At 39.9% G+C, this 24858-nt stretch overlaps 1 long non-coding RNA gene across 1 annotated transcript in view; it reads right to left on the bottom strand.

Moving 5' to 3' along the window:
- The window catches only part of LOC135419449 (uncharacterized), a 264674-nt gene that overhangs the window by 208857 nt on the left and 30959 nt on the right, over positions 1–24858 (bottom strand). The window lies entirely within an intron of this gene.

Raw genomic sequence — 24858 nt, 5'->3', positions numbered from 1 at the left:
TAAGCTTTGACAGGGAAAGTTCTCTAAGTGAGAGATTTGTTGAAATTTTACTCTTCTAATGTTCCTTCCAGCTGACAATATGGCTACATGAATGAATTCTTTCTCACGTTTATTGGACATACTTCACTCTTAAAGGAGGAAGATGTTGGGAAATAAGTCAATTGGAGCATCAGCTGGCTTCCTCTGGGCATTCCCAACTGCTCTCCAGAATTTCCCATGGAGATGCCAGAATTTTACACTTGATGATACATGGCAGAGAAGACAACCTTCTTTCACTTTTGTATGCTAAACACAAAGCAAATAAAACAAGAGCTTCAAACAGAAGTATTACTGCTAAAAATATTTTCACTTCTCTTGAATAACACCTCTATGAAATCTTTTACTCTACAAATAGACATTTCTACAGATCCAGTAATATGGCTTTTTTCCTAGTATTACTAATAGGACATCACAAAAATTTAGTAGACTGTATACATATATAAGATTTGTATACCATTACTTTATTGCTGGAAAGAGTAGCTGGAGTCTCGTCTTCGAAATATTACAAGATAGAAGTGTATCCAAAAAACTCTACTGCTATGAAATATCACCCAAATCCAGATACACAGCTGACCTGAGAAAAAAACATGGACACCTGTTAAACAGAACTGGGAATGACTCAGGAAATGATTCTCACTACAACCCCCTCCTCCACAGATCTTTGACAGAATTCTGCCACTTTTAGAAAAATATTGGAATTAATGTTTAACCATCATTTAAGTATAATGCATCAGAAGAGCAACCATTGAGTGCCTAGGTAACAAGCAATGCAAATACCAATCTGGGATTAACTTCAGATCTTCAATACAAAAATATGTAGCACAGCAAAAATAAGCAGGAAAGGAAGGAAGAAGAAATATTAATACCATTTTACAAGCAAGGAATTAGGCACAAAAAGTTGTGAGAAAGGATGAAAGCCTTGTAAAACATACCCAAAAGGAAATTTGAATAAGGGGGGGGGGGGGGGGGGAAATGCAGCAGGAAATGGACAAAAGCAATTCTTAAAATATGAATCTCCTACTTTTCACAGTCATAGAATCACAGAATTTGAAGAGCTCTTTTGCATATGTCACCTACCAAAACAAAGTTAGTGCAACAGAGAAAAATGTCATCAAGCTAAGCTAATTATCCTTACCTGTAGCATCCCATGGATAAATTCTGTGTTGCTGACTGTAAACCAGTGTAAAAGAAAAGCACTGCTATGATAAGCATTACTACTGAAACACTACATTAAATTCAATGCTATAGTAAACTCCAAGGTGGTTCAAAGATGGAGGAGAGGTGTCTCCCAGTGAGGAAAAATAACAGCTGAAGTAGATTTTTTTCATCCATAGAGTATTCAATACATTGCCTATAGGTACTCTGCATCACAGAGTGAGTAAACTACAGAAAAGGAATATTGCAACCAAAGCTTACTTAAAAAGAAAAGCTGTTTTTTTCCAAAGCACTAGGCCATTCTAGAGATTTCAACCTTTTCCCTCTCTCCACTGGTCTGCAGATTCTTCAGAGTAAAGCAAATTTCAAGCCTCATTAACAGTAACTCTTCTGACCATGTTTTTTTGCTATTAGTCTATATCAACTTTAGAAAAATTGTTGAAGGTTCCTTTTCTTTTCTGAAGCAGCTTTGAATGTGGCACAGGTCTGAAGGAAGATAAGCTGCTTTATCTCACTTTTACAGGCACTGAAAAGAATAAAGACAAAAAAGCTGACAGGACATATCTGGGTAAATTATGTACACTCCTGTCACACACCACTTGGAAACACAGCAGAATCTGGCCATGGAAACATGCATCAGTACTTCATTTAATAGCATTAAAACACCGTTCCTTAAAAAAAAGTAAGAAAGGAAAAGAGTGTGCAATGATAATATTGTTAATATATGAGGCTGCATAATCTTTTTACAGTCACAGTCAACACAGATATCTAAACACTGCACATTCATATGCATGGGGACTCCGTTTACCATATAATTTGTCCTTTTGCCTAGAGATTCAAAGCTTCACTGAAAAATAAATGAAGAGTAATGACTTCTCGTGAACTTTCCTTAATTTGTAGCCAGTTAATTTCCTCCTCCTGGTAAAAGTCCGTTGTATGCCACACATCCTGCTTCAGGCTATCACTGAGATGGGAAAACTGTGATTCCTTTCTTCCTATTACAGAATTTAAAACCAGGAAATACATCCGTTTTGAATTTTTTAACAGTAAAACAAATATTAAAGACATTAGCAGAACGCTGGAAGAAAATTCCCAAGACTATAATAACACACATGCGGAAAGAAACATTTAAAAATATATTAACAGAGTACAATACCTTCAAATTTATCAGGAAACAGTGATAGAATTAACAGACAGCTGAACAGCATTACCAAAAAAAAAAAAAGTAAACAATTCAGCATGTGAAGAAAGGGGGCACAAGGAAAATATACTTCCAGTTAAGTTTTTTGTTGCAGACTGCATAAAGGCAGGAATGCTGTAGTCCCAAGGGAGAACTGACCCCATTCTCCCTCTTCCATCCTTCCATGGCAGAAGGGAGAGGTCCTCATTAACACACAATCCTAAAAAAGGTCTTTTAAAGGCCTTCCAATTTAAAAGTAGCTTTTAAAAACTATCCTAAAATCAGGACAGTGTGTTAGCTATAAGCCTGGTATGAGTAAATTCTTCATAGTTACTCAAAAAAAATATCAGTTCTTCACAAGCCCATTGAGAAAAACAGAACCATTAGGAATTTAAGCCCCACAACTTCAGCCTGGAAAGCTTGGCAAGGGAATGCAAAACGGTGATTCACACTTCAGCTTCTTGATACAGAGCCTCTCACTGGGAAGACTCCCAAAGTATTCTACAAGCAAACATTCAGTACCAACCCCATTCATCACTGAAATGTGGTTCTTTGCATCAAGAGCCAGAAGCTTCTTAGCAATACGGGAGAGCAGAAGTTCAGGACAACAAGCGAGATGACTACAGCATCACACAGGTGAGACGCAAAGGAGAGATCAGGGGAGCAGCACTCCCCTTGTCACACTGGGACTGGCACTGTCAGGTGAGGTTCGAGCAGAATAACTGCTGCTGGCAGCATCTAGCAGTCTTTCATTGACAAGTGATCATAAGCACAAGCGGAGAGGCTCCACACGGAGCCCAGCTCAGCACCATACTGGGTTTTTTAGTCAGAGGAAACCACATAGAACAGCTTCTCACTGAACTGACCATACCCCTCAGGAGACCAGGGTACGCACCCCTCTAAAGGACAGATTACTGCAACTATGCTCAACTTCACACACTATGGCACAACTTCTGTAAGGGAAGGACAGACACTTTCGCTGACATGCTACAAAATGAGCTTCCGCCTACACAAAGAGCTAAAGCAATTTATCTCCTACATATAGAGCTACAACACACACTTCAAAATTCAAAGAGTGGGCTAAGTGGTTGAGGACAACCCTCCTAACAATATACATTACACAGGACCACAGACCTGTTCAGACTAGAAGGAACCTTCAGGGGTCAGGTTCAGCCCCCTGATGAAAGCAGGGCCAGCTGTGGGATCAGTTTGCTCGGGTCTTTATCCAGTTGGGTCTTGAAAATCTGAAAGGGTGAAGATGGCACAGTCTCCTTGGGCTCACACAGGCTAAGCTCTCAAGTATTCCATAACACTGTCCTTGGCCCCAGTGAGACTTTTTGTCCTCTTTGAACTCCTTCACTAAGTACAGAGGCTTATGAGGCAGCATTGGTAGAAACAAGTGCATGAGGCACAAGTAGCTCAGCCTTACTTGTGCCCACTGCTACCCATCCCACTCAGCAGCAGACCCACACTTCCTCATTCAATTTCCTTATTCAACCTTCTATGAGTGTAAGTGGTGGAAACTCTTCCACAGCCCTTTATACCACTTGCGCACATCAACACCACCTTTTACGCTTCTGTAAAACCAGTCCTGCACACTGGGACAATATTTCTAAGTTCCTAAAATTTTACTGCTTCCTCTTTCTGTAAATGGCCTTTTTGCATTGGAGCTCTATCGTGTGCTTCCTGCCTAGCTGGTCTGGTCTTCAAATACATCCATTTGTTTTCCAAGTAAGGACTGCTACTGCACTTTGAAGAGATTGTCCTTCAAGACTTGTTCAGCTTTCATGAGCTCTTATGTGTTTCAGAGCTTCAATGAGACTCTTTGGGGAATTCCCGAATTTTTTTTTTTTTATTTTTTTTTTTTTTATTTACCCCATGCAGCACTACAGGCTGGGCACAGAGTGGCTGGACAGCAGCCAGGCAGGAAGGGACCTGGGAGCCTAGACTGACAGGAAACTGAACATGAGCCAGCAGTGTGCTCAGGTGGCCAAGAAGGCCAATGGCATCCTGGCCTGGATCAGGAACAGTGTGGCCAGCAGGACCAGGGAAGTGATTCTTGCCCTGTACTCAGCACTGGTGAGGCCACACCTCAAGTACTGTGTCCAGCTCTGGGCCCCTCAGTTCAGGAAGGATATTGAGGTGCTGGAGCAGGTCCAGAGAAGAGCAACAAGGCTGGTGAAGGGACTCAAGCACAAGTCCTATGAGAAGAGGCTGAGAGTGCTGGGGTTGTTTAGCCTGAAGAAGAGGAGGCTCAGGGGAGACCTCATCACTCTCTACAACTACCTGAAAGGAGGTTGTAGCCAGGTGGGGGTTGGTCTCTTCTCCCAGGCAGCTATCAGTAAGGCAAGAGGGCATGGTCTTAAGCTCTGCCAGGGGAGGTGTAGATTAGATATTAGGAAGAAATTTTTACAGAGAGGGTAATCAGGCATTGGAATGGGCTGCCCAGGGAAGTGGTGGATTCTCCGTCCCTGGAGGTTTTTAAGATGAGACTGGATGTGGCCCTTAGTGCCATGGTCTAGTAACCATGGCAGTGCTGGATCAAGGGTTGGACTTGATGATATCAGAGGTCCCTTCCAACCCAGGTGATTCCATGATTCTATGATTCTATGAATGTTATCTGGCACCAGTTGCCTGAACAAGTTGAATCCTGCCTGAAGGTCAGGTTCTGTCACCCTGCTCTTTGCATTTCTCACTCTCCTAACAACCTTGAACTCCTCTATTTCATTGTGGCTACAGCCAAGGCTGGCATTATCACTCTCTCAATCACTTCTACCTACTTTGTGAATAGCAGATGCAATGTCACACCTGTTTGACCCCAAAACCTGTATCAAGAAGTTAAACCTGATACTCTCAAAAAATTCTTTGCATTTAACCATACCACTCTTCCAGATGTCAAAGACCTTCAAGTCACTCATAAGAACCACATAAGGTTTTGAGACAAACATCCTCAAATTGTCTAAAGACTTTGTCTGTTTCCTCATCATCATCAGGTGATCTGTAAGAAATTCCCAACATGATGTCCCATTTACTCACCTATCCCACCCAGATCATGACCCACAAGCTCCCTACCTGTCTGCCATCTGTCCCACAGAAATGCTCCATACGTTCAAACTGCTCCTTCACTTACAGAGTGAAACTCCCTCAAATCCTCCCCTTCCTACCTGTCCTCAAGAACCTGCATCTGTCCACCATAGCACTGTAGTCTCTGCATGCTGTCCCATCACGTTGCTGTTCCTCTGGCAGTGTCACAGCTATCACCACACATGCAGTGCCAGCTACTGCTTGTTTCCTAGGCTGTGTTTCTGTACAGGCACTGCAGATGACACTTCCTTTTCTTATACAAACACTCTCCAGGATCACCATGTTGTTGGACAGTAGGCTTTCACTCCACATTGTCAGGTCGGAATACAACATCAAGTGATCACAAGACCCCTGCTGTACTACAGATAGAGCAAACAACACTGCCCCAGAGACCTAGCAAAACAGGGAGGGAAGGGGAGAAGCATGATCACCTCTGCTCCACAAGGGAACACAGAAGAACAGGAGATTGAGACAAACAGGAAGTTTATAACAGTAAAACAAGATCTCCTGCCTTAACCACAAAACTGTTCTTTCTGCCTCTGGCATAACTGTCTAGCAATTTGTGATCACACATGGTGTCTTTGAGCGGGCTGAGGGGCATTTATAATCCTGCTTCCTAAATGAGCTTTGCTCTAGCTGCTTTAACCCCCTCTGGCCACCCTCTTTAATATTCAGCCCATGTCTGACTATGGTCTTTGATGACAAAGAAGTGGCAGAACAGCCACACTGCACATCATATACTTTAGGCCTCGACTTTGGTCCTATGAAGCACTCCATACAGAGGATGGTCATATGGGTCAGTGTAGAGTGAGAGGTGTTTCAATACAGGAAACCCATGGACACATCACCCACTGCAGTGGCCTGTGTTTTTAACTGTAAGGGCCTTTGACATGCACTCATTTAAACATTTAAACTCATTTAAAGCTGTGGTGGTTTAGGCTTTTATATCTCTCCCACCCTCCTCTTCCTTTCTTGTCTGTTACCACTTGCCAGACTAGCAAGCCGAGCCTGGAAGTAGCTGCATGTGTGCTTCATCATCACCATCTGCTCTTCAAGCTACAGACACTGAACACTGCACTGAAGCAGTTCAGATGCATTAACAAGCCCTGGTCTCTCTGCAGTGAACCTGGGAGAGGAGTATAACTACCAGCAGCACCTTCTAAATCAACATTAGTCGGTTGACATTCCCAGGCATGATACCATTATTCAAGGCACTGCGTTAGGTTGGGGCAGGATGACAGCTTCACTGAAGAGAAACACAGCAAAATATGATGCTTAACTGTTGATTCTCTTCACAACTCTCACTGTATACAATCAACAACCATTTAGGAAATCACTGCCACCAGTAAATTAAAACAAACAAACAAAAACCTCAACTCTGCAACACATTTCACATTTGTATAGAGTGTGTTGACATTGCCACCTTGTTAAAGACATCCAAACCACGTTCTTGGTGGCTTCTGAAGTCTGGAGTATACAAAAAATCACTTGTTACTATTTTAATTTAACACAGGAATGCACCAAACCAATATTCACTCTGCTATAACAACTAAATACATATAATTACTTGTTAGGAAAAAATGTTTAGCTAAGTAGCACAGATACTGAAATGCACTCATCACATATTGGTCACTGATGCCACTTATGACTCAAGTTAAGTTCTTGTTCAGATACTTTTAATTTTTGTGGTGTTGTGAGGGTTTTTTTTAAACCCAAACTTGTCAACATTACCTTAGAAGATAATTTCCCAAGTTGGTACTACTTAACGTGGGGAAAATTATAAAGTGAAGAGGTAACAGTCGTATGGTTGTTCTTAACAAATAGCATTTACCTGAAAACAATCTTCAGTACAAATTCCAAAGCAAAACACTACATTAAGTTAATACACAGAAAACCAAGTGGACAAACCAGTTGTGAATACATATCACTGAACACAGACTGACACCCCTATGACTAACAGAAGAACAGTGACTATCACTTTCGTCATTGCAATGGCATTTACTCTTACAGTCAAGACTCTTGCTTTGATACCATACTGCACAATGTACCTGTTGTGCAATAAGGACATTCCAGCTTTGCATTGTTTTTTCTATCTTATTATGGAAGGTCTAATGTATCCCTCTAATAATGATAGTAATTATTCAACAGTATTCAAATCAGCTGTAACAGAAGAGTAAAATTTTCCTTACTTAACCACATAGTTTTATATTAAAAGTTTAACTATTCCTTTGCTAATGCTGCAATATTTTTATCTAAATCAAGATCACAAACAGAAAACTGACTTGCTGTTAAAAGAAATGCACTGACCACTAACTTCTGCTGTCTGAAAACCCCAAGGGAAAAAAGTGTCTTACTTCTCTGTTCTATGTTTACATCATAAACAACATTAACACACATAAGCTGATTCCAGGACTGTGATTAAATTTGACCAGCAAGGTCACAGTCATGCCCTTTTATTCTAGAGAAAGTGAAAAGAGTGCAGGATGTATGCTACTGTAAGGATGACAAAGTTTTATCAACTTTTAAGAATTCCTGAGAAATTGCCACTTGCCAAGATCACTGTGGGTGACACAAATCTCATTCAGTTAGAAATAAAAGTCTCTGGTGCTTTAATTAAATGAGAGCTTGGAGCTACAGCTACATCAACTCTTCCATGCTTTTTTGTTCCATTATTTTTTCACTCCTGTGATCCTGAGCACTCACCCATTCCCACCCCAACACCTTAGTTACCTCCAATGGAGATTTAAAAAAAAAAAGCCCATACATCACAGCACCTAACAATCTACTTGGAGAAAGAATAAAAATCAGAGAAGAGCTGCCAACCATCCTATATACCACAATGAATAGGGGGGCTTGGGGGGCAGGTAGGATGGGGAATGAGAAGTAAAAAAAAAAAAAAAAAAAACAAACCACACACACAAAAAAAGAACCAACCAAACAAAACAAACCGACACATATGCACACAACCCATCAACCACCACCAGCTGCTGCTTTGCAGAGGAAGGCCAGAGGAAAGGAGGAGCCTTTGACACTCTACTCTACCCTCATATTTCTGGATGCTATTGTACAGCTGCTGGATGTCACATCTGGTAGCAATATACTAATGCACACCACCCAGCTTTATCTCTCCTTGTTAGCGAGTACACCCAACCCATCATGAAAATGTCAACAGAACAGCAAGAGATCTGTGTCCATATGGAAAGATGCTGGCACAAGAGAAGTCACACTGATAAGAGCAGAGGAAACATTCGGAGAACCAAGTCCAAAAAGCAACCTTCCCCCTCAGTCTAAGCCACATTCATCACATCAGTATGAAACCTTGAACCTTATTTAATTATATTCCTGGCAACCCTAACTATGTCCTGGCAACAATGATAAGTCTCTCCTGTCTCCAGCTCGACAGGAAATGTGGTGCCACTGGGGTTGCTATTGTGTGGGACAGAGTGAAAGCATCAGAAACTTCAGCTTACATGTGAATACTGACTGCAGGAAGCCCCACAAAGAGCATATCAGTAGGTTCAGGATATACTCCACTGGTTCCCAGACTAGCTCAAGAATCCTAGTTTTAGCCTCCAGGGATTTCCAGAGTTTGGCTCTAAATACACCACAATCTTTCCCCATTCATGGGCCACACAGGTACTCCTGGGAAAATGCAGCTATCACCACAATAACTACTATAAGAAAAATCAACAGATTAATAGTTCAAACTCCCCACAGCAACATGGAAAAAGAAACAAAACTGGGACTGAAAAACACAAGCTTCACAATGGACTGTCCTCAAAGCCTCTTATCTATTATATTTATTTTTCAGATTCTTTGAAGACATTACCATTTTGCATAATAACACACAAATGTAACTGCCTTGATGGGGCATAGACTAGTCCTTGTCTTACAACCTAAAATATTTTCAAAGTGAAGGGGGAAAGTTCTCAAAGATATTTATCACTTACATCTCTAATTTTTTTGGAAGACAAGAAAAATATCTAGCTCCATTTTTATTATTTTAGTATCTCTGCAGGATTTTATTTTGTCGAGACAACTGACACTAGGAAGGAAGAAGTCTTCTGCCTATCTCTCACATTATATCAGGTCTCTAAAAATTCATTAATAATATTACTTAAAACAAGGACAACTCTTTATCAAAATTAAAGGCCATGTGCTTCCTTTCCCGTTATTCAGACATAATCGCTCTCAGAAGAAAGAATATGAACTTTAAGTCCATAAAGTAATTTTTTATCATCTTAACACTCTGCCAGGAAAGATTTACAGAGACCAATAGAGGAAACATCAAAAGACTCTACAGGCAATTTTATGTTTAACTGTCATATATATAACCACATACACCATTATTTTGTTTCTGCTGCTGCTTCTTGATAAAGAAAAGCAACCACCTATTCACATGCAGGCAGTGTAACCATACTATCACCTTGATCCATTAACTGAAATTGTCTAAATTGTTATTATAGCCTCAGATAAAATCTGTTTTGATAGACACACTGATCCTCCTTGTGAATGAAAGTAAATATTTCCCAGTATTTCATTAGGTTATTAGCAGCACCTTTTTGATAACTGCCTATTCAGATCACTTGCCAGAAACTAAAAAACCATTAAAGCCTATATTTTCCCTTCCAGAAGACCTATATGAATGTCGGAGGACCCTCAGAGGTCTGAAAATTTTTAAGAGGAAAGCTACATGTTTAAACTGCTTTGCAGACATAACAACCATGAATATCTATTAGAAGATGAAACTAGCTTGGACTAAGCAAAGTGCCTCTTAAATATCTGTTACAATCTTTAAAGTCTCAAAAGTCTACTCAGAAGCTTAGTGTACAATGAAAACAACTGCCTACAAATCATGTAGGTAGTGTTAAAGAAATAAATAAACTTTCTTCTCCAAATCAAAATACTAAGATTTTCAACTGATGAATTGAGAAAATGCAATTCTTAACAGTTTTGGAGAGTGAATAGAAAATAAGTTCAAAATCAAACATGTTCAGTCAACTTAATGCTAATTGCATTGTTCCCTGTCAACAAGTTGGCATTGTAGTTCAGTGTGCCAAAGATGCAATGTTTGCAGTCTTCCAGAAATGGAAGAAACTAACATCATTAACTTCTTATTAGCGCAATGTACTGCTTTATTACAGTCCCTGTTTTACTTCTACCAAAGACATCTATCCCTACAAGCCAGTGCAGTTACGTATTAAAGTATCTATCAGCCTTTATGAGGAAACTTTTTGCCCCTTTAACAGGCCTATCTCAGAATGGGGGCTTTGGGTACAAACAGCTATTTTAGTCCAAGCACAGAAATCTGAAGCTACTATAACACACTTGCCAAGGCAGAAAAGAATATTTGACTAATTGTTTTCTGCTTGATGAAAGAAGAGAAATAAGAATTATGCTTCCAAGAATAACATTTAATCATAAAGCCAAGGCAAAGCCAGTAAGGCCAATGCTGAATCTCAGAAGGCTTGTTCCCTCTCTTCTAACTGTGATTATCCGTACTTGACAGCCAAAGTACTTACTTCAGTATCACTAGAGTTATTATATTAGCAGGATTACATCATAAGATCGGCATCATAATAACATGCGTTTTTTCCCCCCCACAGCTATAATTGTCCTCTAATTTTAACAGGTAATGCTGAAAAAGATAAGAGGTTTGCAAAGGCAGTCTAACAAATTCAAATTTAAATTAGAACATGTTAAGAAATCAGAGAGTTACAGAACAAGCGAGCACCAAGACAAAGCATTCAGTACCCATGAAGACACTCAGTAAATAGCACCCTACACCTCTTGCACTGCACCACAGACACTCAGTAATGCTCAAGACTGCAATCCCTGAAGTGGTAATATTTTCCATAGGAGATATTTTAACTACTCTAGAGTCCTATAAACCTGATGGGTTTTGACCTGTTTAAAGAAAATCAATTCTGAACTCAAATGCCAGCCAGTGGATCTCTGTGGTGAGATTACAAACATAAAAGGGCATATGAGCAACAACAGTTGGCTTGGAAAAGACTAATAAGTTATAAAAAGATGGAGGAAAGATCTCATCTGAGAATGGTATCTTCAGCAGACCAACAAGCACAAAGGACACCCTTGATGAATGCCAGTATCGCTGATTATTATGAGAAACTGAACAGAAACTACAGCAATGCAACACATTACTCACAGGGGTGATTGTCAAAAGAGTTAAAAGACACCAGCCCTGCATCCGTGCAACACACAGTCAGAGGTCATAGAATCATAGAATTGTTTGGGTTGGAAGGGACCTTAAAGATCATCTGATTCCAACACCCCTACGGTGAGCGGGGACACCTTTTACTAGACCAGGTTGTTCAAAGTCTCATCCAGCCAGGCCTTGAACACCTTGAACACCTCCAGGGATGGGGCATCCACAACTTCTCTGGACAACCTGTTCCAGTGCTTCACCACCTCCACAGTCAAGAATTTTTTTCTAGTATCTAATCTAAACCTACTATTTTATAGTTTGAATCCCTTCTCCCCTGTCCTGTCACTACATGCCCCTGTAAAAAGTCCCTCTCCATCCTCTCCTACCTCTTCAGGTACTAGAAGGCTGAAATTAGGTCACCTCAAAACCTTCTCTTTCCCAGGCTGAACAAGCCCAGTTCTCTCAGCTTCTCCTAGCAGGAGATGTGCTATATCTCTCAAATAATCTTAGGGACCCTCCTCTGGACTCACTCAAACAAGTCAATGTCCTTCATGTGCTGGGGACCCCAGAGATGGATGCAGCACTCCAGGTAGGGTCTCACCAGAGTGAAGTAGCAGAATCACCTCCCTGTACCTGCTGGCCACGCTGCTTTTGATGCAGCCCAGGATAGGGTTGGCTTTCTGGGCTGCAAGTGCACTTTGCAGGGTTGCGTCCAGCCTCTCATCCACCAGCACCCTCAAACATCTCTGGAAATGGAGTCTCCCAGCACTGTCCTGAACTTCCTCTTACAAAAGCCTCTTCAGCTTCCATGGGGTGAATTTCATAGGTTACATTGCTTCACACAACTGTGTTGAGCAGCGCTGTTGATGGTAGTCAACCAACCTGCACCCAAGGCTGGGTGAAAAGACCAAGATTGGGGGTGCCCTCCTTATCCTTAGGTGTAAGACAGTTTGTCAGTCCAAAGGTACAGTGGGGAGCAGGGTGACTGAACAGAGTTGCCTGTACCTCGGGAAAAGGAGGCATGGGCCTTCATCCACATCTGTAAGAATCAAGGCAAAGCTTGCCCAGCAGTGTCACTAACACGGACAGGTATATAACCCAAGAGTCTCAGATATGGTTTGCCCAACTGCAAACCTCCATCCCAGATTTTGTTTGCCACCCAGAGGGTCTCAAAGCTCTTGGTGGAGGTCAGGCTGCAGTTGACTGGGATTCATCCATATTTCCTATGAACAAAGTAATGACTGAATGCTGTGGATTCTGTTTGTCCGTAGATCACAAGGACTCCTAAGCTGCTTGAAACAAACCATCCTAAGCTGTTTGAAAATATTATATGGTCAAGTTTGATGTAGGTATTAGATTCTTTGTCTTCTTAAAAATGCTGCCAGAATAGTAAGGCATTTAGGGCCTTGAAGGCCTTAATGCATTTTCAGCATTACAGTTTGTGATTCTAACTTCTAGGTTTCACTAGTTAGAAGCCTCAAACCACCTTTAAAACTAGAGAGGTGAAATAACACAAGCAGCAGCATCACCAACCTGAATCAGCGTCAGTTCTTCTGTTTCAAGGGAAGAGCATTTCCCTGGACAACAACACAGTCACCTTTCTCAAGTAATGAAGGTTCATTAACTTAAAAAAAGTTGAGCACGTATGGCATAAATTAATCCAGAACAGGGCTAAACCCACAGACTGAGAGAGCTGGACTTACTGAATCTTTACTGTGGTATGAAAATGATGGAGGAAATAAGATGTTAGAACAACGTATTCAAGGTTATTCCTTCAAAAAGACAGAAAAATTTCACTTGTGACATTAAAGAGTCAGTGTCATTACTATCTTCATTACAAATCACTAGTCTAAGGATTATAAAACAAGTCTTTTCAGGCTGAACTTTGACACACATTCTCAACATGAGACAGCATCCCTACCTATAAAAGGCTAGTGAAGTTGGGCAAGAGTGAGAGGGCACAGGTTGTCAACACAATATTCACTTTAAAATCTTTATGTTACTTTCCAAAGAAAATGCAAGCATCTACATGAAATTAGTGGTGGTTGATCTTTATGTGTTTTCATAAATGTGTTTATGATGTGTGGGTTCTTGGTATTTTGTTTCTAAACAAAAGGTACATAATCCACGGGGAGTGAAGCAGAATTTATTCCTAAAACACTGAACATGCAGAAGATAACTTTTTTCAGCCCTCTGCATGATTAATCTGTTTCACTGCTTTCTTGAGTTACTTGCATTTGCCTCCTGATGCATTAGCACAAGACCACTCTTTCATATTGTTCTAATGCAGCTAATCCCAACAAGGAGTCATGACCCCCAAGAAGGGTCACAGCAGTTATGACTGGAGTCATGAGCCCAACAGAAGTACACTTGTTTTTAATGGTATCTGGACTCACAAGATCAACAAAAAACAAAGCTCATAACTGGTAGGCTTTGAAACAGCTGGAGTAAGAAAATATTGAAGGAAGACTTTGCGTGACAGTCTCACCTGATATCAAAGCAAGAGAAATGCTAACTATGCTTAAGTGATTATTAATAATGAATATTTGGTGCTTTATCTGCATTACTGCAGCAGCAATGGTGTTAAATTTTAAACTACTCAATTCTGTAATGAACTTTAAAAAGTCAAAAGTAAAACACCATCACAGAGGAGAAACCAGCTGACAACTGCCAAAATTCACTGACAGAAGCTCCAGAAACCTCACAATCTAGTAATTTCAAATAAAAAGAAGTGGTTTCTAATTTAAATATTGTTACTCAAAGCCAAAGGAGGATTCAAAGTGAGGCACTGTTGTATCTTGACAAAAATCTCCATAAAGTCTAGAAACAGCAAACTTTCCCAGAGAGTTCATCCAAGCTAGAGAAGAAATTTCGATCTATATTGCTCCTCTCACTCTATTTCTAGGCCACTCAGAAAGCCTCCTGGCTACACTCACATTACCACGTCAGGCTGCCCACTGCAGCCGATGAGTTGAGCAACACAATTGATATTAAGGACTCAACATTTGGCACACTGCATGTTTCAGGAGTTTTATTTCAGATCAGCTCCACTATGCCCCCATGATGGAGCAGGGACTGGGAAGTGAAATGTTAAAAGTATACTCCAGATGCAAGTCTTTTGACTTGGTGTTATCTGTAAGGAATCCAAATTGTGCTCTCAGGTTTGCCCATCACCACGGACCAATACAAACATGGTCAGCCCCAACTCCCAGTGCCTTGACTGCACTCCAAAACTGAGCTCCCAAACTAAAAGGTTAACATGGCAATGAATGACTAACTGGTAACTTCAACTGCAAAGCATGGCACCCTTTGGAACACAATAGGATAAATCAAAGATGCTTCAATGAACTGAAAAAATGACACCCATTTTAGCCAAAGAAGACAGAAAACTCAGTAAGTCAATTAAAATGGAATACATAAATGCAGATCCTTTCTCCCCTTTTTCCCTCAAACAGTGCTGGGAATTACTTTCCTACTGTGGAAACTACTCTTCATACTAACATGCACTAGCATATGAAAAGTGTGGGTTGCTGCGAAATGGAAGGAAAAGCCTATGCCTTCTGTCACATGTTCTTAAATAAAATATGTTCACACTTAGAATTTAGGGATGCTAAAAGAAAGTTGGTATAAGAATGAGCAAACTATTGGGAGCTGTTCTAATTTTCACTCTGCCTTCATTTTCCACATTTAGGAGCAGCAGCCTACGCAATACTTTTTGCTTTGGGGCTGAGAAGAATATATGATTATTTTTTTCCTTTTTTAACTAGAAATTACATATATTATGGGCTTATATATTTATTTTTATGAAATCATAAGTGCCCCTCACTGTGCAACATGGCTGCAGAAAAATTTAGCAAACAAAAAGTTTAGCAGCTTTTTCTGAGACCTCTAGAAAGATTATTACCAATGCTCAAACTCAAATTTTCAAATAGGAATGAGAAGTTGTCCCCTACTCTCACAGTCAACTAAGAATACTGACCCAATACCAAGACATCAGGGGCATTTAGCAGTTATTTCAGTGGGAAAGAATGTGCTTCCATTTTTGGTCTAATTAATGAAGCAAATGTTCCTTCATGGTACTGAGGGGGAGGGGGAGGGAAATAAAAAAAAAATCAGTAATAAACTAGTGTCTTTTTCAAACAGTAAGATATAGAAAATACAGAACTAACAGACTATGCTAATAGCAGGATGGTCATACACTAAGTTATCACAAGATGTGTCGCGCCTATGAGTCAAACACTTTTCTTTGAGTGCAACAAAACCTAAAGATACTTATTTTAAAATTGGTAATATGAAAATTGCCACAGCACTAGTGTGTCTGAAGAGAACAAGACTAACTCTGGTGCCTGCAATACACACATAGAGTATGCATTCAGACTCACAACTATGAAAGACCACAAAATCAAACAAAAAGTTACTCATTCAACTTTAGGGTGATACTTGCAAATTTGGAATCCCTTGACTTCTACTTACCAAGGTAGAAAATCTCAGTTTGTATACTGGACTCAGAGTTGCAGAGGCAACTTCAAAATAATAGATAACTGCAAGCCAATGAAGTTGCACTTGCAGGGCTGCAGGTATGGAGGCTGAAACAATCAGCTGAGGTATGAGCTACCTTAGCCATCTCAGACATTAAAATTCACCATGTTCCAAAGCATCTTTCAAAGTCTGTACAACTGTCAAAACACAATTTACCTTTCTCTGACTTGCCAAAGTATGTAGGTTTCCCCTGCTAATTTATACAAAACAGTGAGCTGTCAATATGAAAGGCTGCAAAACACCACAGTTAAGATATGGAAACACCATCAAATATTTGGAAATTAAAGATGTATCTTACACTACATTGAAACTGGAGTGCCAACAGTTTGGCAAAAGAGAATAGCAAATCAAAAGCACATTTGGGGAGGGGGAATGAATATGTCATCTGTGAAGGCCTTTGTACCACAGGTCCAGCCTTCCACAGAAGTGAGAGTCCATATTATCTGTTGAACATCATTATTATTTTTCAAAAAAATATAGTTTTGCACTGATTGAATTTGCAAAGGTAGCAAAGGAACTTTAAAAGCAGAAATTATAATGGGAAATGGAATATGTAAGAATTCAAACTCATTAATATTGCTGATGTGCCTGTTCCAGAAATCAAGAGCAAAGGTAGGAAACAAGCTGAATAAAACACAGCCAAGTCTCAAAGCAAAAGCAAATGCCACCCATACAATTTCTGCTCACCAGGTAAAAAGTTCAGATCCAAATCTGTAGCAAGGGATACAAAACCTCTATGGGAACATAACGTGATTAGGCAGGCTCAGCTCTGCTCGTTCCTCAACTCTAACCTTTGCATCTGCAACAGAACCCTTTTAAAACACATTTAGTGTACATAAAAATCTATGATCCAAAATGATACAAGTCTTAATGAACTCATCTTCAGAGAAAAAGAGATGAAACAGAACTGAAGACTTAGCCCCCACTTAGGACCTACATCATACAAAGGTACAGGCCCATTCACGCCTTCACATGAGACTGAAGGGTTTCTTAGTTCAGAAACTTATCACCTTAAGTTCACACCATATCTTGCCTCCTCATTTCTCAAACATCCTCTCCTCCTCCCCCATTACCTTGACATTTTAGAGCATGGTCTCTAACAAACATGTAGGAGGTAAAAGGTGGTTTATGCCACGTGAAAATTTTGTTGTCATACTTCTAGAAGAAAAAGGTGAAGCTCTCATTTTTTAGCAACCATTCTACCAGCTTAGTCTTTCAAAAATGGGTCAAAAAACAAGCTGGGTAGCAGCAAGCAAAGTAATGGCATAATCAACCTAATCTTATTCTGTATGCTATTTGTTCTTCTCCATCTGCTACATCCATGACTTTATTTACCTACTAAGTCTGGTGATTCATTTCAAGATGCAGTTGTATCACACAAAAAGAAATACATTCCCTACTTTTGTGAAGGAGAATTTTCAGTTGAACAGTCATGGCTCAAAATATCTCCACTGTGTAGCTCCTCAGTCTGCAGGCCTTTCTCACCATATAATTAGAATACACATTGGGTAATAAGTGCTCTAAAACACATACTAATTCTTGGGACAATACTGCTTACTTCGCCTTACAGAATCATGTTGAGTTGGAAGGGACCTATCGGAATCATCGAGTCCAACTCCTGGCCCTACCCTGGACACACCAAGTATCACACCATGTGCCTGAGAGCGTTGTCCAAATGTTTCTTGAACTCAGACACAGTTGCTGTTGTAACCACTTCCCTGGGGAACCTGTTCCACTGCTCAACCACCCTCAGGTGAAAAACCTTTTCCTCATAACCAACCTAAACTCCCCCAACTCAGTTTCATACTATTTACTTGAGTTCTCTCACTGGTCAAGAGTGAAGAGATCAGTGTCTGCCTCTCCTCTCCCCCTCACAAGGAAGTTGTAACTGCAATGAGTTCTCCCTTCAGTCTTCTCCAGGCTGAACAGACCAAGTGACCTCAGCTGCTCCTCATATAGCTTCCCTCCAAGGCCCTTCACTACCCTCATGGCCCTTCTCTGGATGCTTTCTAAGAGCTTAATGTATTTTTTTATATTGTGTTTATATAGGGCTCCATTTTTCCACCACCACCCCTTAAATCCTCTTACTATATTTTTAAAGATAAAAACACAAAACCATTGTTCCACTGAACCCTATCCATTACCCTCTAACACTCTGAAGAGCACTGATGCTGGTGAACTGGAACTATTGTTGAGTTCCTGTAACACAGACTTCTCCCACCCCCTTTTGAGAAAATAGTTCACAAATCCCTCTGACGGGATATAGAATATAAATATTATCATCAGCAATAGAAATATGTTCTGATCATATTTTCAAATGGAAGTTGTATAACTGTATGTCATCCACTCAAATGACTAGGAGCAGAAGAGATATGTCTTCTAGATAGCAAACTAGTATTTTATCTCTGTTTCTAGCTTAAGATAGAAGTTTAAGTGTTGTAAACATCCACCACACATGTGCCTCACAGAAGCAACTGCGTAAGACATAAAAACTGTGCTGCTATCACCTTGCAAACTTCTGCTAATTCTCCCTGAGCCTAAAACTTAGACACACTCCTCCTGAAACTGCAGAAAAAGAGAGCATCACTGGAAACTCAATGGGTGACCACAAAACCCATGGCTTTCTAAGTCAGAGAAAGTGAATGGTTAAGAAATACCTTGTGCCATCGCATCCCAAGATGTGCTGCAGTTACAGCTGCCTTGGCAGTACAGACAGCCTGGGAACTTGGAAACTGTGGCACCCTGCAACTTAGGAGGCAGCAAGGCTTTATACTTCACTGCAGATTTTTGAGTGCACTGCTTCAAGACAAGCTGTTTTCTGGACTTTGTAACAAACAGAAAGATAAAGAAACAAACTAGGGAAAAAAAAAAAGAAAAAAACAAAAACTAAACACCACACCACAAACAGCAGAAAGTTAAAAATAAGTCCTAATTTTGATTAGGTTTTTGCATTATTCATTGTGTACTGGTTGCTTGGGGAGGGGTAACATACATCATTACAGTAACATTGTAACAGTACTACTGTACAGTAACAAGCACGGAGCTGTTTCTGAGTGGAGTAAGGTACTTGCAGAAAACTAGATTCTGTGGGAAGCCCCTCCCCAGAAACACAAAATAGCCCTTTCCTGGCAAGCTCCAAAGCAGTGACAAATGCAGCAACAATACTTACACTGTAAACTCTGTGGGGCAAGAGTTACCTTTAAGTTTGCAAAATTCTAGCAAAACTGTATCTCTGCCCGCGACAAAGACTCCCAATAAGTATAAACAACAACTCACAAGATCAAAAATAAGTTTGAGGTTACCAATTTAAAAAAATTAAGTTCAAAACCAGAGCATTTCTGTAGAAGCATTAGGTCTGTGAATCACTCTCTCAATTTTGTACCCTTTTGTTATTCATATTGTTGATGTTATTGTTCCTTTCTTATCTCATTGCTGTTTCCACTACATTGGTATTCTCTCAACCCATGATCTTTATCTTTTGTGGCTCCAATTCTCCCCTCCAGCCAACTGCAGGGAAAGGGAGAAAGGGAAGGGGCAAGGAGCAAGAGGCTCACTGTTTTAGTGGGAACACTAATTTCGAAAATACCATACCTAAACCACAACAACAGATTATTGGTGTGAATTTTAGAACAGCTTTAGAGAAAACAAGTTCTTTTACACCCATTAAGTGAATACTAATCAGTTATATTCACTATCTTTAGAATGGTTTTTGGTGTTTCCTGGAGATATTTTTCTATTTTTATGCTATGCTATGACAGTGTTTGTGACACTGAATCATTTCCGATTCATTTACGGCAAGAAATTAAATAATGATGTTCAAAATATTAAAAAAAAAAAATCCTTGGAAAACAGAAAGGAAACTCCAGCTCAAATAGCAAAACATACATGCTGTGAACTCCATCATCCAGTCCCTTTACTGACTGAAAAAAGGAAAAAGTTTCAGCTTTAGAAATGGAGAACAATAGTGTCACCTTACAGCATGGTTTGAAATCTCCTGGAATATACCAGCCTTTCAAAAATCACATTTTATAAACCAAACTTATTTATATTTTATCTCATAAAAAAAGAAATCAGACAAAACATTTGGAAGTCATAGAAAAGCAGAAACAAAGTGGGAACACGTTACAGATTTGGGGTAAATAAAGCTAAGTTTATGTATCTGAAAAAACAGAAGAATGTCAGAATTTCTAAAAATACACTACACTAAAATAATAGGATAGGAGTGACTGAAATAATGTGATATGAATTATCATAATCAACTGGAAGAAAAAAAACCAAAAAGAATGAAACTACAAACTCATTCTTTAAAATCCTTGAAAATTATCGAAGAGATATAAAAAGATTACTGATCAGTCAGTCACAAGCAATTAACCCCTGTTAGACTCAGTACCCTTTCAGGAAGCAGCACCATCAAGGAAATGCATGATTACAATCCCTGCTCCTCTCCACATGTGCAGGCACAAAACCGTTGTTATGGGCATTCTGTTTCAGAAGACTAACATGTAAATTAAAAATAAGTCTCTCCTAGAAATAACACACAGACAAGGCAAGTCTGAATCTCCAGGTACTGTCTCAAAACCATGAAATATTCTTGAAGTCTAGTGGCTTTTATATTGACTATTTAAGGCATTTACTGATTAAAAGTTGCACCATTCCTTTTTTGAGTCTGGCAAAGAGCTGAGAAGCTTACACAGGCAAGACATTAAATAAATATACACCAACTCCTACAAACACTCAAACAACATTAAGGCTACTGAAGAGACGGAATAAATCACCAGAAAGGAAGCAAAAGGCAGAATTTTCTATTTTGGCCTATTCTGTGGGGCAAGCTTGAGCCCCAAGTTGAATATTCATGCTGTGACACCTTCCCCACTACCTTCCAGGGGGCTGATGGATACACAGGATAGACATTAGGAAACAAGACTGGGCAAGTTTCTTCTGGCATAGACCTGCTCTTTCACCTGTTATGGCCACACTACAGCCTGTGAGCACCCTTTAAAGGTAAGAAAAATACCTTTTTAGAAAACATAATAAATACCTTTCAGGCATAAAAAGAAGGCATCACTCCCAGGAAAGCACACTGGGAACATCTTGCCCAGAGACAGGCAGTCAAGCTCTGAAAGACAGGCCACTACCCTACGTCCTCCCCGTTCTTTTATCACAATAATAAAAAGATAATCTCATCTCAGCCCTTTTTTCCTCAGCTCTGGCACATTCACCAGTGAAAACTTCCCTCTCCTCTGCAGATGCTCACAAGCTGTTCCCAGGCCCAGGGCAGAGGAACAGTGATGCAGGCAGAGCCCTCAACATCATCTGCTGCACTGCTGTTTACAATTCCACTGGGCATCACATTCATATGCACAGCCATACAAGCCCAGAGATGCTCTCACTTTTGTAGTGGCCAGTAGATAAACCAGCTAGTGGTATACAGAATCCATAGAACAATTTTTTGAATGAAAATCTTACAATTTATACTCTGTTTCTGAAACTGATGAATTGGATTGACATTCAGTATATATAAAAGTCAATATATGATATAGAAGGATATTTCAAATGCACTTCAGTGCCTTCAGAAGGAACAAAGTTAGTGTGATATGTGCTTCAGTGATCAGTTATTTCGGAAAAACTATCACAATCTTGCTGGACTTCTAGTCTGATGGTGAAGGGAAAAGGATTCATGTAAAAAATTCATAAAAACATTTCAGTCACAGCTGAACTAATGAGTGAAAAATCATGTGACATCCTATTCAACACCTTACTAAACAAGAAAATCTTATTGCAACAAGAAAAACCCAGAAAGTTTTGTTTTGGAGGCAGCACAATGAAAAAAGACATGCCTGGGCAACATATTCTTACGTTTATATATTTTCTTAGTGCCTTATAGAGCTAAAATTCAATGCATTCTGCTATAATGGTAGAATTTGAACAGAAATGCCTGCATGAGGCAAGGAAATATCTTTAGTCGGTCACAGGCAGTCATTTTCAAGGCTTGGAGATAAGGCCCATGTGAAAGACTTTCATTTATCTTCCTTGTACAACATCACTTGTTCTTCCTGTTGTTAAACTCACAGGTGAGGGCCACCATCACAATCAGGACAAGAGTGGCATTTCTCAGCTAATAAGCAAAACGTGTTTGTGCGGGGGGGGGGGGGGGGGGGGGGTGGGGGGGGGTGGGAAGTGTGCAGACCAAGATGAATACTGGCAGAGAAACGAACTGAGCTGCAATAAACACTTGGGGGGGAGGGGGAGTACTTGACACAGCACAGCCGTCTTGCTTCTGCTGCAACAGCATCATCTAGCTGATCTCACTACTGAGCTGAATTGAATAAACTGAACAGGAAGTATAAAGGAAAAAAAGGAGACAAGATATGATTTATTATGTACTATACAAGAACCACTAGTTTAACTGTCTGCATTTCGGTACATCCTGACAAAAAGGGGGGGGGGAAAAATCAATATTTAGCATAGACCAATGCTTCTTATAGGGGAAAAAAAAAGAAAAAAAAAAGAATTGAAAACCCATCTGCACTTGCCACTCAATTAAAAACCAAATGAAAGCACAGTTTGGGAGAAGTAATATTAAAGCACTGGTAGATCTTAGAAAGTTACAAGTTTGTTGCTAAAAGATTAAGGTAAAACAGACTATCTTTTAAATGCTATGAGAATAGCACGTGTCCCCCTCTAATGAGTGGTGAGACTCATAAATCATGAACAACGAAATCATGAGCTCCAAGGGGGGTCTACCTCTTCATCTGTGACAATTAATGTGTCACCCTCACAGCAACCCAGAGGCAAATTCCTTATGCTATTTTTTATGCATGTATTGTCTTAAAACATATCTCTTCCAAAATTACACTTGACATTTCTTTAATGGACTGACTTGCACTCCAGCCAACCAGCATCACAGATTTACAGACATCAGACACAATAAAGATCTTTTAAAATTCATCTAAAATTCTATTCCCCCCCTCCCCAAAATATAGAGGGATAAAAGGCATTGAAGTACCTTTCTTTACTTATTACCAGTAACACTTACTACACATGGAGACAATGTTCTCAAGGTTTGTCATGAATTTTTCATGATTAAAAGCAGTGTAAAATAGTCTGTGGTTGTGACCTATATTCATAAAACAAGGGAACAATAATGTAAATAAGAAATAACAAGGGAATGACAAAATGTAAATACCCCTTGCACAGTATGCACAGAAATCAAAAGGTTCACCTTAGGGTAAGCTTATATTATGCCTAATTTTTAGGTTAGTCCCTGATAAAGGCTGACAAATATCACAGCCTGCATCATCAACCTAGCACTTTAAAGTTGCTTCGATGCAATTTTCTTTAATACCTTTGCACACTGCTTGTGTGTAAATAGACTCATGCCATTTCCCCGGGTTTTCTTCCTCTCTTACTTTCATCATATATTTTGTGCCATCTGCAGACAAGCAGCGCTACTCACATAAGTTGTCTTACTAAAAAATCAGTTGGATCAGTCAGCAGACAAAGCCTGAAAGCTTGTCTCTCCCTATAAACAAGGGGAAAGGAAGAGGTTTATAGCAGTAAATGAGGGCTTTGACAAGGAAGCTGCAGCAATTTTCTGCCAGGGGGTAGGACACCGTCCTCTCCCATCCCATCCCTGCCCAAGGACTGCCATCTGTGTAGCTGAGACAGCAGAACAGAAAGCATGTCCTTGCCACCCTCACCAAGGTTCACTCTCAACATATTCACTTAAACCTTAACACTAAGTGCTAGGATAGAAAATAGTTGCCTGGATTTTATATTGATTCACTTTACAAGAAATGATGACTATTAACAGCATTTTTAAAGTAACAGAAGATAGATTTCACTTTTTGTACCTCACTTTAAAAACTGGCAATCTATGTTTTTTTGCTCTACAATCTACACTCATAAATGAGCACATGCCAGTAGGCATGCTACCAAAAAACAAACTTCCTTCTGCAGCTAGTACTATCCAAAGTGGGAGGTGAAAAGAAGTCAAGAATTCTTCAACACCTAGGTTTTGATACGTTAGTAACTCTATCATCATACACCCAAGCCAGGAGATGCACAAAGGGAGAGCAGGTCAGCATCTTACAAGGAAGCATTGAATGGGTCTTGGTCCTGCGATCTCTAGGAGCCAGCATGCCCCTCCTCCTCCTTGCTACTAGAGGTCAGGAATGAAGATTAAACAAGGAATTCACAACTTACTCTGGTGTCTTACCCAAAGGCTTCAAACTCCAGCTCTTTTACAACAGAAGTAATTTTGCTACCTCGGTGACAGCAATCTCAACAGGCACTGAGCACAGAAGGTAAAAAAAATAATCTGTGATAAATGGCTATAAGATCTTCAGTTATCACACAAATTATTTAGGACTTTAAATCAATATTTGAGATAGACATCCTGGAATTTTGAATCAAAAGGGAAACAAAAAAAGGAAAAAAACTCAACTCTTAGAGATAGGGAAAGCTGGAAAAGTGTCTCTGGCTATGTTTCAAAACCTCACTACTATCTATAATAGTCAGAAAATTCACAAGCTCATCTCTTCTGGCATCAGCTCTGTGGTTGTTTCTTTCACTACAGTGACTCTAGAAGTACTAACACCATAAGCATGTGAATGCCACACTACAGCACAACCAGTGCCTACATGCTGGGACCTGAAAGACTTTGGCACCAATCAGAAAATGAGATGGCGAG

This window comes from Pseudopipra pipra, chromosome 1, assembly GCF_036250125.1.
Source record: "Pseudopipra pipra isolate bDixPip1 chromosome 1, bDixPip1.hap1, whole genome shotgun sequence".
Lineage (NCBI taxonomy): Eukaryota > Metazoa > Chordata > Aves > Passeriformes > Pipridae > Pseudopipra > Pseudopipra pipra.
This window is presented reverse-complemented; position numbering and strand designations above follow the sequence as displayed.